The sequence below is a fragment of the Canis aureus genome, chromosome X, assembly GCF_053574225.1.
Source record: "Canis aureus isolate CA01 chromosome X, VMU_Caureus_v.1.0, whole genome shotgun sequence".
NCBI classification, from domain to species: Eukaryota; Metazoa; Chordata; class Mammalia; order Carnivora; family Canidae; genus Canis; species Canis aureus.
This window is the reverse complement of record NC_135649.1, coordinates 84,907,715-84,921,136: the sequence shown is the minus strand read 5'-3', so window position 1 is coordinate 84,921,136 and position 13,422 is coordinate 84,907,715. Positions and strand designations below refer to the sequence as shown.

The window sequence follows — 13,422 nt, the reverse complement described above, 5'->3', positions numbered from 1 at the left end:
GATCACTAGGAAAAGCAAATTGTAACTTGTGTGGTAGGTAATCTTGCCAAATATGTACCCCGAGTTTAAGCATAGTGAACCATCAGTGAAGTATAAATGGAAGGGCATTCGGTGTGCCTGGGTGGTTCAGTCATACTCTTGATTTCAGCTCAGGTCATGATCTCAGGGTCCTGGGATCAAAACCCACATCAGGCTCTCAGGGCAGAGTCAGCTTGTCCCTCTCAGGGCAGAGTCAGCTTGTCCCTCTCCTTCTGCTTTCCCCTACCCCCATGCTTGCTCTCTCAAATAAATAGATAGATAGATAGATAGATAGATAGATAGATAGATAGATAGATAGATAAAAACTTGGGGACCCTGAGTGGCTCAGATGGCTAAATGTCTGCCTTCAGCTGAGATTATGATCTCTAGGTCCTGGGATGGAGCCCCATGTTGGGCTCCCAGTTCAGTTAGGAGTCTGCTTCTCTTTCTGCCTCTCCTGCTTGTACTCTCTCTTTCTCTCTCAAATGAATAAAAAATCTTAGTAAAATAAAAAATCTTTTTAAAAAAGAAAATTTTTTAAATTGAAGGGCATTCCACAAAATAGCTGGCGTGTACTGGTCGTGTGTCAAAGTCATGAAAGACAGAGGCAGGCTGAGAACTCTTCCATGGTAAAGGAAACTAGAAACATGGCAACTAAAATGGGATCTTAAATCGATATTGGACCTGAAATAGGGCAATAGTGAGAAGAGTGGTTAAGTGTGTATCAGGTGTCTAGACTATAGTATCATATTGATGTTAATTTACTGATTTTTGTAATTGTAGGTACATAAGGTATTAATACTTGGGGAAACAATAGATTATGTGAGGGGTGCCTGAGTGGCTCAGGGTTAAGTGTCTGACTTTGGCTCAGGTCATGATCTCAGGATCCTCAAATAGAGCACTGTGATGGGCTCCACACTCAGCAGGGAGTCTGCTTGTCCCTCTCCCTCTGTCCCTCCCCCGGCTCATACTCTCTTTCTCTCAAAGAAATAAAATCTAAAGAAACAGAGTATGTGAGACTTTTATAGTTTTAGGATACAACCCACACACCATAAAATTCACCCTAGGTGTACAATTCAGTGGTCTTTACTATATTCACAAAGTTGTGCAACCATCACTAGACCACTATTTCTATAACATTTATACCACCCCAAAAAAAAACCCTATACCCATTAGTAATGGTTCCCCACTCCCTCTTTTTTTTTTAAGATTTATTTATTCATGAGAGAGAGAGAGAGGAAGAGAGGCAGAGACACAGGCAGAGGGAGAAACAGGGTCCATGCAGGGAGCCTGATGTGGGATTCGATCCGATCCCGGGACTCCAGGATCACGCCCCAGACTGAAGGCAGGCGCTAAACTGCTGGGCCACCCAGGGATCCTTCCCCACTCCCTCCGCAAGCCTGGCCGGGCAACCATTCATCTGCCAGTCTCTCTAGATTTGCCTATTCTGGACATTTTCAACAACTGGAATCCTACAGCATTGGCCTGTTGTGTCTGGCTTCTTGAACTTCATATAATGTTTTCAAGGTTTATCCAGTGTTAGAGCCTATGGATATTTATTCCTTTTTAGGGCTAATATTCCATTGTATGGATCTTCCCCCCCTTTTAACCCATTCATCATTTGATGGACACTTGGGTTCCACCTTTTGGCTATTTTTAAAAAGTTTATTTAAATTCAATTTGCCAACATATACCAACCACCCAGTGCTCCTCCCATCAAGTGCCATCCTCAGTGCCTGTCACCCAGTCACCCCATTTCCCCACCCACCTCCCCTTCCACAACCCTTTCTTCATTTCCCAGAGTAAGGAGTCTTCTCACCCTAATTTTTCCCACTCATTTTCCCTTACAAGCCCTTTCACGATTTCTTATATTCCCCATAGGAGTGAAACCATAGAATTGTCTTTCTTTGACTGACTTCTCCCACTCAGCATATCCCCCAGTTCTATCCATGTTGAAGCAAATAGTAGGTATTCATCCTTTCTGATGGCTGGGTAATATTCCATTGTATATATACACCACATTTCTTTATCCATTTATCTGTCAGAAGACATTGTGGCTCTTTCCACAGTTTGGCTATTGTGAACATTGCTGCTAAACAATGGGGTGCAGGTGTCCCATCATTTCACTACATCTGTATCTTTGGGGCAAATACCCAGTAGTGCAATTGCTGGCTCATAGGGTAGCTTCTTGAGGAACCTCAGCTTTTGGCTATTATAAATATGAACAGTAGGGGTGCCTGGGTGGCCCAGTTGGTTAAGCAACGACTCCTGGGTTTCTGCTCAGGTCCTGATCCCACAGGTTCTGACATGGGAGTGTGGTGTAGGGCTCCACACCCAACAGGGAGTCTGCTTGAAAGATTCCCTCCCTCTACCCCTCCCCTCACGTGCACATGCTCTCTCTCTCTCTCTCTCTCTCTCTCTCAAACCTTTAAAAAAATAGGAATAGTGCCACTATGAACATGTATTTCCTTCAATATGTTTTCAATTCTTCAGGATGTATACATAGGAGCAGAACCACCAACATGTGGCAACTCTATTTCACTTTTTGAGGCACTGCCAAACCTTTTCAAAAGGGCTGCACCATCTTCAACTGCATGTAAAGAACTGTCTTTGTGTCATTTTTTGTAACCTTTTTAAAGTCTGAAATTGTTTCAAAATGGAAAGTTTAAAAAGACTATGGCCAGTTTGCTGTGATTTTTAGGAAGAGCCAACACAGCAATGTCCATCCCTTTTTTGGGGTCAAGAAGGTGGAGAAAAAGTAAGAAAACAAGCCCCCCCGCTAGTCATTTGTACCCTTAATCTTGCTTTGGGGAGCAATTCAATACTGGCCCATTGGTCTGTGAGAGGGAAATGAAAACCTGACCATGTAAGGAGTTCTTTACAACAGGGCCCATTGTTGATGCTCTTATTTAATGACAAAGAGACCCAAAGAGCATCACAACTATGGGAGTGGAATTGGGAGAAAGAAAACTGTCATTTTGATTATCATGATGTATTAAATATAACAATGCTACCCAGAGACCTTTATCACTCTTCTAAGATGTCAAATACCTCAAGTACAAAGGATTTTCTCTCCCAGGACACAGGGGCCAGTGGTTTTGGTGCAGAATAGATGGTGGATAAAAAGCCAAAGAAACACGCGCACACAAAAAAGACACAGTCTTTTCAAAGCTCCAAGTCGTTAGCTTTATTTATACTGAATTCAGAATGGGGTGACAAAAATGCATTATTATCACTATAATCAACTATCACATACAGGCCTTGCCCCATAATTCACTTTCTACTTTAAGTATGTTAATTCATATTAATTAAAACTACATGATCTCTTGCTAAAAATCCTCAATTCATATAAGCAAGGGTTTATAACTTCTCCTTAAAAAGTTATATTCCTTTCTTATCAAAAATTTAGTCATTTAAATTGCTAGGTCTTTTTTGTTGTTGTTGTTGTTGTTGTTTAGAGGATTATATTTATTTACCAGGAGCAGACAAACAAAACATACTGTAAAAATAGTTTTCCAGAAACTGGTTCTTTCTATTCTTTTTTCTCTCTCTCTCTCTCTCCCTTTCTTTCTTTCTTTCTTTCTTTCTTTCTTTCTTTCTTTCTTTCTTTCTTTCTTTTTCTTTCTCTTTCTTTCTTTCTTTCTTTCTTTCTTTCTTTCTTTCTTTCTTTCTTTCTTTCTTTCTTTCTTTCAGAAGCTGTTTCCATTCGATTCTCCTTCTCTTGCAAACTGGTGACTTATCTTTTTACAACTTCTGTTGTCATTCCATAAGAAAGCTGCTCTGCTGGGGCGCCTGGGTGGCTCAGTCAGTTGAGCATTCGGACTCTTGGATTTCAGCTCAGGTCATGATCTCACTTCATGACAGTGAGCCCCAGCATGGGCTCCACATTCTGTGGGGAGTCTGCTTGAGATTCACTCTCTTCCTCTCCCTCCCCTCCTTCTCTGGGATGAATAAATTAATCTTTGAGGAAAAAAAAAAGAAAGCTTCTTTTTTCTGGTTTCATAAGAGATGCTGAGCAGTGGTTTAAAAAAAAATCAAGTTTACTTAAATTCCAGAGTTCAGTTCAAGGAGCAAACGATGGAGTGCAATGTTGGGGCAGAGTGAGAAACATTCCAGGGAGACAGAGTCACTCACAGAAGGTACAGGGCTATGGTAGAGGGAGAGTTAACCTAAACCGGGTTCCTGACTGTGGTGAGAAGCCAAAATGAGGGATGGTGAGGTAGCAGGGCACTGTGATGGGGTCCATCCAGGTACTCTGCCTTGTGACAGTAATTACAATAAAAACCAAATACTAATCAATAACATGTCAAGTGATTAATCTTTGAGAGTTGAGACAGAGAGCAGGCAGGAAGGGTGGCATTATACCTTTTCTCTGGTTAATTCAGTTTCCTAGGGCTGGTATGTGAGAGCATCCTGGGTGAAATCATAACAAAATCATTCTTTGCTAAGGTGAGCAACTGTTGGGAGGTCCTTTCTCTGCCCTCTATCCAATGTTAAAGCCCACTGGTTTATGCCTCCTGAAAAAGTTATTCTAAACCCATACAGGTAGAAGCCCTGAGGACACGACCATGAAGAATGTGTTTCCAGGTAGCCTGAAACCCAGCAGACAATGTAGCTGTTGCCCAACAAACACAGAAATCTACATTGTATGCCAGGTTCATGCCCCAGACCTGGATGTTAGGCTTGCATGTCCTCCACACACAGGACTTCAACACAACTGCCTGCTGCATTCAAAGTTTCTGGTCCTTATCGTTATCTAGTGCATTGGAAAGACAAGTCAGAGTATATTTCTGGGACTGGCCCACTACGAATCTACAAGTGAAAGTTCCTTAAATTGTCATACCATCAAATGGTCATTATTTAAGCACATTATTTTGAGAATGCCATTTAAAAGTCCAGAGATAAAGATGGATAGATGGAGATATATAGGTAGGTAAGTAGGTACATAGATAGATGGTTCTGTGACTAGATGATACCTTCCATACAGGGAAAAGTGGGGGGAAAAAGAAAGAAAAACAATCTATGATTCCTCCTTCCTGTGGTCTATGGATTCTTTCTTCTTGTGATGCCAAATCCTCCCTCTTATGGTGCTGAAACATACCTCATCATTCATAAGCCTTGATGGTTCTCACACTCGAACTATGTGTGTATGTGTATGTAAATCAAGGTAAAGCTTTAATTATTAAGGACGTCCCAGTAACCTCACTCAGGAAACTGTAACAGAAGCTAGAAGATGCCATCAGAGACCCAGTAGCCAGATGTAGCTACTGATTACAAAAGACAGGATCTACACTGGCTACTGAGCCATTGAGGGTACCTATACACATTCCAGCAGCTAGATGATCCGCAGTCTTCTGGGGAAGGGCTCTATGGAAGGAAAGAGGAAAAACATCAATCCTGGAGACGTACATGGAAATGCCATCAATAGATTTCAATGTTTTTAATTGACAATAGAATATTTTTAAATTGACTTTCTGACCATAACCCCACATACAAAGTTTTAAACAACCTCTAGATTTATTTTCTCAGTGTATATTGATTGAGCGATATGGAGTAAATTGTCAGATACTCTCTCAGGTGCTAGAGATCCAGCACCAAACAAAAAGATGAAAATCTCTGCCTTCCTGGAATGTAAATAATTGTGAGAAAATCCACAACTGATTATTTGGCTTTTTTTTTTGCAGTAAAATATTACATATGATAAACAAATTGAGCAAACAAACGAGAAGAACAACTAACCCACCATGCTATCATGGCCTTGAAGCATTTTTTGGTTTGTTTTCTGCCACTTTAACTTGCCAATCTAGCAATGATGCATGTATGTAAAACAAATTGCAGTAAAAAAAACTTATTTCCCTGCTATAAATCGAAGACGATACAGTTATTTCTACGAAATGCCTGAAACACCAAAGGAAACTGCAAAAAAGATATTTTTTCAAAAATTCATAGCATTCAAGTACAAATACTCCGAATATAAAATATAAAATACTCTTTGTTCAAAGTATTCAAAGCAGCAGCTCACCAGTAGATCAGTTCCCAGCCTTCCTCCCATCATCCAGTGAAGGCATTTTAAAAAGTTAGAGGATAGGTATCCTCTTAATTGATGGACTGATTGACTAATTCCTTCCTTCCTTCATTCACCCCCAAAATGCTTACTGAGTGCCTTTTCCATACTTTATGCCAGGCACTGGGGATGTGACTTTGAGTGAGGCCCTGAGTGAGTCCCTGCACTCATGGAACAGAGAGTCTGAGATTGAAGGTGTGTGTAGGCAAAGGCAAAAAAAGAAACTCAGTTGATATATATGATCATCTCAACGAATAAAGCCACAGTGAAGAGGAATGCTATTTTCATAGGTAGTCAGGGAACGCCTCGCTGTGGGTGTGACATTTGAGCAGATCCCTGAAGGAGGAGGAGAGAGAACTTGTCACATACCTGGGGTAAGGAAGAACACCACATAGAAAGCAAGAGTCAGAACACAAAGGCCCCGAAACAGGGGAAAAAAAAAAAAAAGCCTGGTGTCTTCGAGAAAGCATTCTTATATTAGCACATGGCCACGGTCACCAATTATTACTTCTGACTTTTAAGATTATTCTAGGATGTAAATGACCATGCAGCTTTGCTCTGAGTGAACATTCTAGAACCCTAACTTCTTAAGAGTTTAAAATGCTTTGGGTATCACTTCAAGAAGATTTAGAAAAGTTATCATAAATTGGAAAAAGGCTACAATTAGAACTTTAAGTCAGGACAACTTGACTGGGCATGTCGAATATCTGTTGCCAAGAAAAGTGCCTTTAAAAAAAAAGGTGTTAGCTGTAAGAAAAGATGACCAGTTTTAGGGAGCTCTGAATATATAAATTTCAAGGGAATGATTTAACTATTTAATCACAGATGTCTAATTTTAAGAGAGAACCTACTTGCCAAGTTATAATAATAGTATTTCACCAGGTGGTTAGATCTTAGGGGAAGAGGGTGAAATTTACAAGGCGAAGTTGGTTTTTGTTTGATTGCTTGGGGTTTTTTCTCTTTTTAAATAAATTGAAACCAATTCCGTCATTAAGTACATTTTGGCATTGCCTGAAAGCATGGGCATACATACCAAAGGGGAAAAAAAAAAAAGACTGCTTGTGCACGTTTGGCTGAATCTTACCCTCAGTGTAAAATAAAGCATTTATGGAACATGTCAATTTACATTTCATAAACCACTAAAACTAAATGTTCATAACTCTACTTTTATGAATAAGACTGGCAATTACAGTGAAACAAGGGTTTAGTTTGGTTAGTTTTAATGCCAAAATCCAAAAGGATTATCTTTAATAAGTTCAATAATAATTGACACTTTCAATTGCTAAAGCTTGCCCTACCTATCCTCCAAATGTCCTTAAAGAACCATAAAGTTAAAATGGTCTTTTCTCCCTGCTTTTAAACTTACCTAGGTAATCCAAAAAGGGAAAACTGTAAAGAAGATTTTATTAAAGGTTACACTCTAGATTAGTGTCAACCACACCCAATAAATACATTTTTAAAGTTTATTAAAATATACAATAGAGTATCTAAGGAATATACTATAGCATAGACTATTAATCAATAACACATTTTCAAAGTTAGTAAGTTGAAGTCAGAGAAAAGGAATCGGGTCCAACTAAATATGTCACATTACATAATTCCATTATCTAATAATTAAGAAGTTAGCTAAGCCCCGGGGCTAGGTGACGAAACTGTAACCGAAGTACCTGCTGCTCAAGTCTCATTCACAGTGCAAACCAACAAAACAAAGATAATTTTTCAAAATTCTGTCCATTCTGACTAAAGACCATTTATTAGAGGTACACAAAATGGGGAAGAGAGTTTTAAGGGGAGAAGACTGATTAATAGTGAAGCCTGCCACCTGCTGTTGAGAAGCCTGCTTGGAACTGGGATAAAAGACCATTTCTTGAAATGTTATCCTAGAATTTGAAGAGCTTACCCTCCAGAAATTAGAACAGGGGTGACCTATAAACCAAATCAAGAAGTAAAGAAACCTGCTGATGTTTAAAGCTGACAGATATAAAATGGCATTCTCAAAGTTCTACCAGAAATGAAAGAAATGCCGTTTCGTGGGTCATTCAACTCTAGAAGCGTGGATTTTACGCTGTCTTTCTAAGGGATTATTGGGACGATTCTATTTGGTCCCCCCAAAAGTATCGCTGACTTTAGAAATTGTAGTTGAGGGGGAAGAAATTATGACCCCAAGTACCGTATGTAGAAGTCAATGAAGAAGGATGAACAATCTCATAGCACTTCCAGAATGTTAACTTTCCCAAGTCCCAAGTCCCAACTGTCAAGTTGGGCTCTAGATGTCCCCTACACCCCCATCCATGAGATCCCATATATTTTAGAGCATGTACCAGCAGCTTTCTGTTACTAAATAGGAGTACAGTCAACTTCTAAAATATATTTATGGATTTTACAGAACACACCCCAGAATGCTATTATAACAGAGTTTACTGTCTCCTATGGGGCAGATCTCATGTTAAGTGTTCTGACCACACACACACACACACACACACACAGGGACACAAGGAAACTTTAGGAGGTGTTGGATGTGTCTGTTACACCTTGATTGTGGTGAGAGTATCATGGTTGTTTGCATTATGTCCAAATTCCTCAAACCGTACATATTAAATATGTACAGTCCTTTGTATACCAATTATACCTCAATAAAGTTGTTTACCCCCAAAAAACCGAGACAACAAACTGCCTCCAGCATGGTTAAGAACAAAAAGTCTCATTAACTCAACTACAGTCCAGGAAAGAAATGCACATATATACACACAGTGTGCCACGGGGTGAAATTATGTCAGAGGAAAAACCAACCTTTTAAATACAGGTGACTCATTCAAGTGTGTTCTTGTGAACCTAGGATTCCTTTTGTGTTATGTTAAGAGCATCTGAGCCAGGGTCTCACCACAACCAACACGTGATGATGACCCATCCAACTCTTGCATACCTGAGATCCCGTGACCAGGCTGACCAAAAACATTTACACCAGCTGGTGGTCACTTGATTCTCACATCACTCTATTTAGTAAATTGCTCTGCAAGCCAACCTGAAGAATGAGGTGAACCTTTTCTGAGACGCTCCTGCTCAAAACATAAAAAGACCTGCCCTGCCAGATAATTCTAGTCTGAACAGGCCTGGGAAGGGATGGGGTTGGCACAAGATCCTAAAACAAGCTTCTAAAGGCGAAACCACTTAGAACCCATAAAGACAGACTCAGACTAGTTTAAGAATAATATTTAGCAATTAGACACATGCCTTTAATCCTTCTCAACGAAAACCGAAGTTTTTTTACACAATCGCTGGATGAAAACATGAATCACTCTACTCATTAATAACCCTCAGAGCAAAAGGATAATTTTCACCTAAGTAATAGCCTTCTTTCTTATGGACCAGTTCCAGAAATTAATTGAGCTCAAATCCAAGTGCAAATACATCTCGTTGTCATTCTGCCCCTACCTCTGAAAGAAACCCTTCGATTTGCTTCATACAAGGTCAGCAGTGCAACTTAGTGAGGAACCCTAATCACTGGAGAAAAAAAAAGTAATTTGCATCCTATCGATGATTAAGTAAAAAATAAATAAGAATATCAAAGCAAAGGGATTGCTTTCTGAACCCAGAAATAACCAAGCAGGCATTTCTCCCAAGATTCCTTGATTCAGACTTTTATTTAATCAGTTAATCCATTACTACTGGGCTCTTTCTAAAGTTGGTCATGTTTCTAAGCTTTGGGCTACTTTCTAAAGGCACCAGTATCCCACACACCTAATATTGCAGGCTTCATTTATAAGCAAATTTCCACCACTCCTCTGCTTTCAGTGTTCAAAACTCCTTTTGCCACTGAATATCATGATGCAACATTCTTCAACTGATCTCTCTTCACTCTTCCCATCAAGTTTCCCTCAGCCCAGATGGATTGAAGAGGACCGAATACTTGGCCTCTGCACACTGCTTGGCCTGCTGCTCTTCTTCCCTCTTCTGAGCCCAGCACAAAAAGACTCTTCTAGGATTCTAAAGGGCCTTCTCAGAGTCTTCTGGAAAGTTAGCTACATGCTACCCAGGGCCAGCTTCCAGATCCCTCAGTCTGTGTCTCAGCCAGAAACACAAGCCAAATTGCTTTTCAATTATCTGTGTAGAAATGGGTCTCCCTCTGAGAATGTGAGCTCTTTGAGGGTAAGAATGGAGAGTCCTATTCTTTAGAGATTTCCCAGGTACTAGGAGAGCACACTGCATCATAGTGATCTTTTAGTAAACATTTGTCAAGGAAATCTGAGTGAAGTGCCTGGCACCTGTACTAACACACTTCAAAAAATAAACCAAGGGGTGTCTAGCTGGCTCAGTCAGCAGAGTATGGGACTCTTGATCTGGGGGTTGTAGGTTCGAGCCCCACATTGGGTGTAGAGATTACTTAATAATAAAATCTTTTAAAAATAAAATAAAATAAGCCAAAAAAATAGTGAGAGAGTATCTCCATTTCAGGAAATTTCTTAATATTTCTTTATGCTTTAAACAATACTTGCGTCCCATCTTAATCTTATGGTACCTTTCTATAAGATTTGTGAGTGCTTATAGGATCAAGCTATTTTCTTAACACAAAGTATAGGCTAGTGATAGCACCAGCTCAGAGTGCATGTTCCTATATAATCCCTTGCAGTACAGAAGAGTCCTGGGAGATCAGGAAGGCTCTCCTAAATGCTCTGATTCCATATGGTGGTAAGCAACATCTACTCTGGTGAAATGAAAAAAAAATTTGAGACCACTTGAGCAGATGATGGTGGGGGAGGGAAGAGAACAAAAGAAACATCCATATGTTACAATTTCTTTTGCTTGTGAAGGTTACAAAATGAACTCTATTGTGATCCAATGAAGCCTCTTCCAAAAATCATTAGGTGTCTACCAGGAGTCGGTTTGGGCTTCAGTTATTGTGAGGTCTATGGTAATACATTGATTTTTTTAAACTATTGGTTTGGGTAAAGAGCTCATACCACAAAGGAAAAAGGAAGACAGCTAACGGATACATGTGAAGATTTGGAGGGGCTAAAGAAACAGTGGTTTGAAAGGATGGAGGGCTACATGTATATATCATGCCTGGTGATACTACCTGATGACCTAGTGGCTACAATACCCACAAGACCATCAGCAAGAGGACCTGGATAAAAACCTGGATTCCACTGAGAAAGCAGGAAAATTAACTGACATTTATAAAGACTCTTCTGGTATGTGTTAAATAAAGAGAAAGGGCAGAATTGGATTCTTTTGTTAACTTCTAGAGAACGGAAGAAAGACAGCAGTATCAAGTGTTTGCCCCCAGAGTGATCGCCACCCAGGGGACATGTGACCAGTTCAACTGGTCATATAGAAAACAAAAGTGTTTCTTTCAGTGGTACTAACTCAGGACTGACGAAGAGCCATGAAAAGTCATGACGACAGCATTTCCCTCCCCTTCTCTCATTAGCTGATGCTGGACTAGGTCTACGATCACAGTGCTAAGTTTTTGCCAGTGTGTGTGTGTGTGTGTGTGTATGGTTCTGTAGAGCACAGGTCAGTGTTTAGAGAAATACTAGCAATCTAATTAAAATGAGCAAAATTCAAAACATAATGAAGACAAAATATCATAAGATCAAGCTCTCCAACTGGATTTTTGAGATCATCACAAAAGTGGTCTAGACCGTAAAAAGGAAGATGGATACTGAAGAGATAAGATGACTGAAAATGACAACGAGGAGGAGAGATGTAGGTAGGTCAATAAAGCCAAGGAGAAAAGGGTTGTGTAACGGAAGCCCGACACCCAGCCGCAACACCAAGGTACTCCTCAACGAAGGAATTGCTTCATGGGTGGGCCCATTAACCATGCAGAAGCGGAAGGCTTCAGCTGGAGAAAACCAGAAGTAGGGAGGGGAAGGATATAGAAGGAATAACTCTTGGGAGTTAAAAAAAAAAAAAAGTTACAAAAGATGAGCATCCGGAGTCCAAGAGAAAGGGAAGATTATTCACAGGCCTGAGCAAAGGCAAGAGATGAAGGAAGGAAGTCTTTCTTCCTGTGCAATTGGGGGGGGGGGGGGGATATAGTGGCCAGCTTTCTCGCTAAGTTGAAAGAATATAACATAACAGAACATACATAACAGAAACACAACTGCTGTTTATACTCCTCATAAGTAACACAGGAGAAATCTGGTTCCTCTTTCTAGGAGTAGAGAAAGGGGTCAGGAGAGATACTTGGCACTAAAGAATAATATAACCTTGAAAGGGCTGGCTAAAGAGGGTTACAGAAATGGGGGGGGGGTGCTGGCCATTGGTGGGTGGGGGTGCAGTAATCTGAGGACCAGGAATGGCAATGGACTGTAGTGGTGATTTTCAGTCAAAAAGGAAGAGCAAGGAATAGCATTTGCAGAAAATGGCGGGGCACATAAGCAGCTCAAAAATGCAGGGGAACCCTCAACTTCTAATGAGAACACACTAGATGGAAGCGGGCAATGTTAGAAGACCGGTGAATCTCAGAGCCTGACGAGCAATCCAAACCACAAGACTGAGCTTTCCTGGCATAGCCAGCCTGCAGGTTGCTCACACACCCTATGGAGAGGTGACAAGCCAGGAATGATCCCAACTCACCTAAGTCCTGAATCACCTGGTCCACACTGCAACTCAGTGTCCCTAATCCCACATTCCTTCCTTCTCCTGCTTCCTATTCCCAGCTGGCAGGCAGCAGCATTGAAACTGTTCAAATTTCTTGCTGACAATTACTATTCATTCTGACATTATCTCTTTTAAGTCCTATGCTGATTATTCGACTTTCTGTGCTCTGGGGAAGAAATTGTTAAAAAAAATTCCATTCAATAATTCTTTTCATGCTGAGAAGTCAAATTCATCCTGCTGTTGTCATCACTCACAGTTAACACAAGCCCCATGCCCACCGGAGCTGGTGTGTACATCATTCTTCTTTCTTATCTGCCCCTACAGAAGCCAGGATAAACCATGGATTGAGGGATGGAATAAATGGAGGTATTCCAAAGGGCAGGATCTAGAAAGTTTGGTGAAAAACAAAACAAGAGAAATTCCTTCCATTGACTTTCATCCTTAGGCAAAACCTGAGGGCAATCTCTGTGCCCTCATATGATTACATCTCCTGATCGTCTAAGGTTAAAATAAACCTGAATGAGCTTTAAAACCATGAATAAAAAGTTCAAAATTCGAACTCTTGAAACCCAGTCAAGAAAACAAATCATGTTTTGTATTCGATGTGCCAGGAGGGACAGACAGAAAACTCGTCGGAAAGTTGTCATTTTACCAACATATCAAATAACAAGTTACAAAACAGCATTTTCCAAAGTGTATTCAACTTTAGAGTATTAAACCAAGAGATGTTCACA

At 40.4% G+C, this 13,422-nt stretch overlaps 1 long non-coding RNA gene across 1 annotated transcript in view; it reads right to left on the bottom strand.

Annotated features, from left to right (window-relative positions):
* Positions 1 to 3,180: 3,180 nt before the first annotated feature.
* LOC144309185 (uncharacterized) overlaps positions 3,181 to 13,422 on the bottom strand; it is a 109,800-nt gene continuing 99,558 nt past the window's right edge. Inside the window, exon 7 of the long non-coding RNA XR_013375270.1 lies at positions 3,181 to 3,978. This is a non-coding gene — a long non-coding RNA (uncharacterized LOC144309185). The remainder of the gene's footprint in view (positions 3,979 to 13,422) is intronic.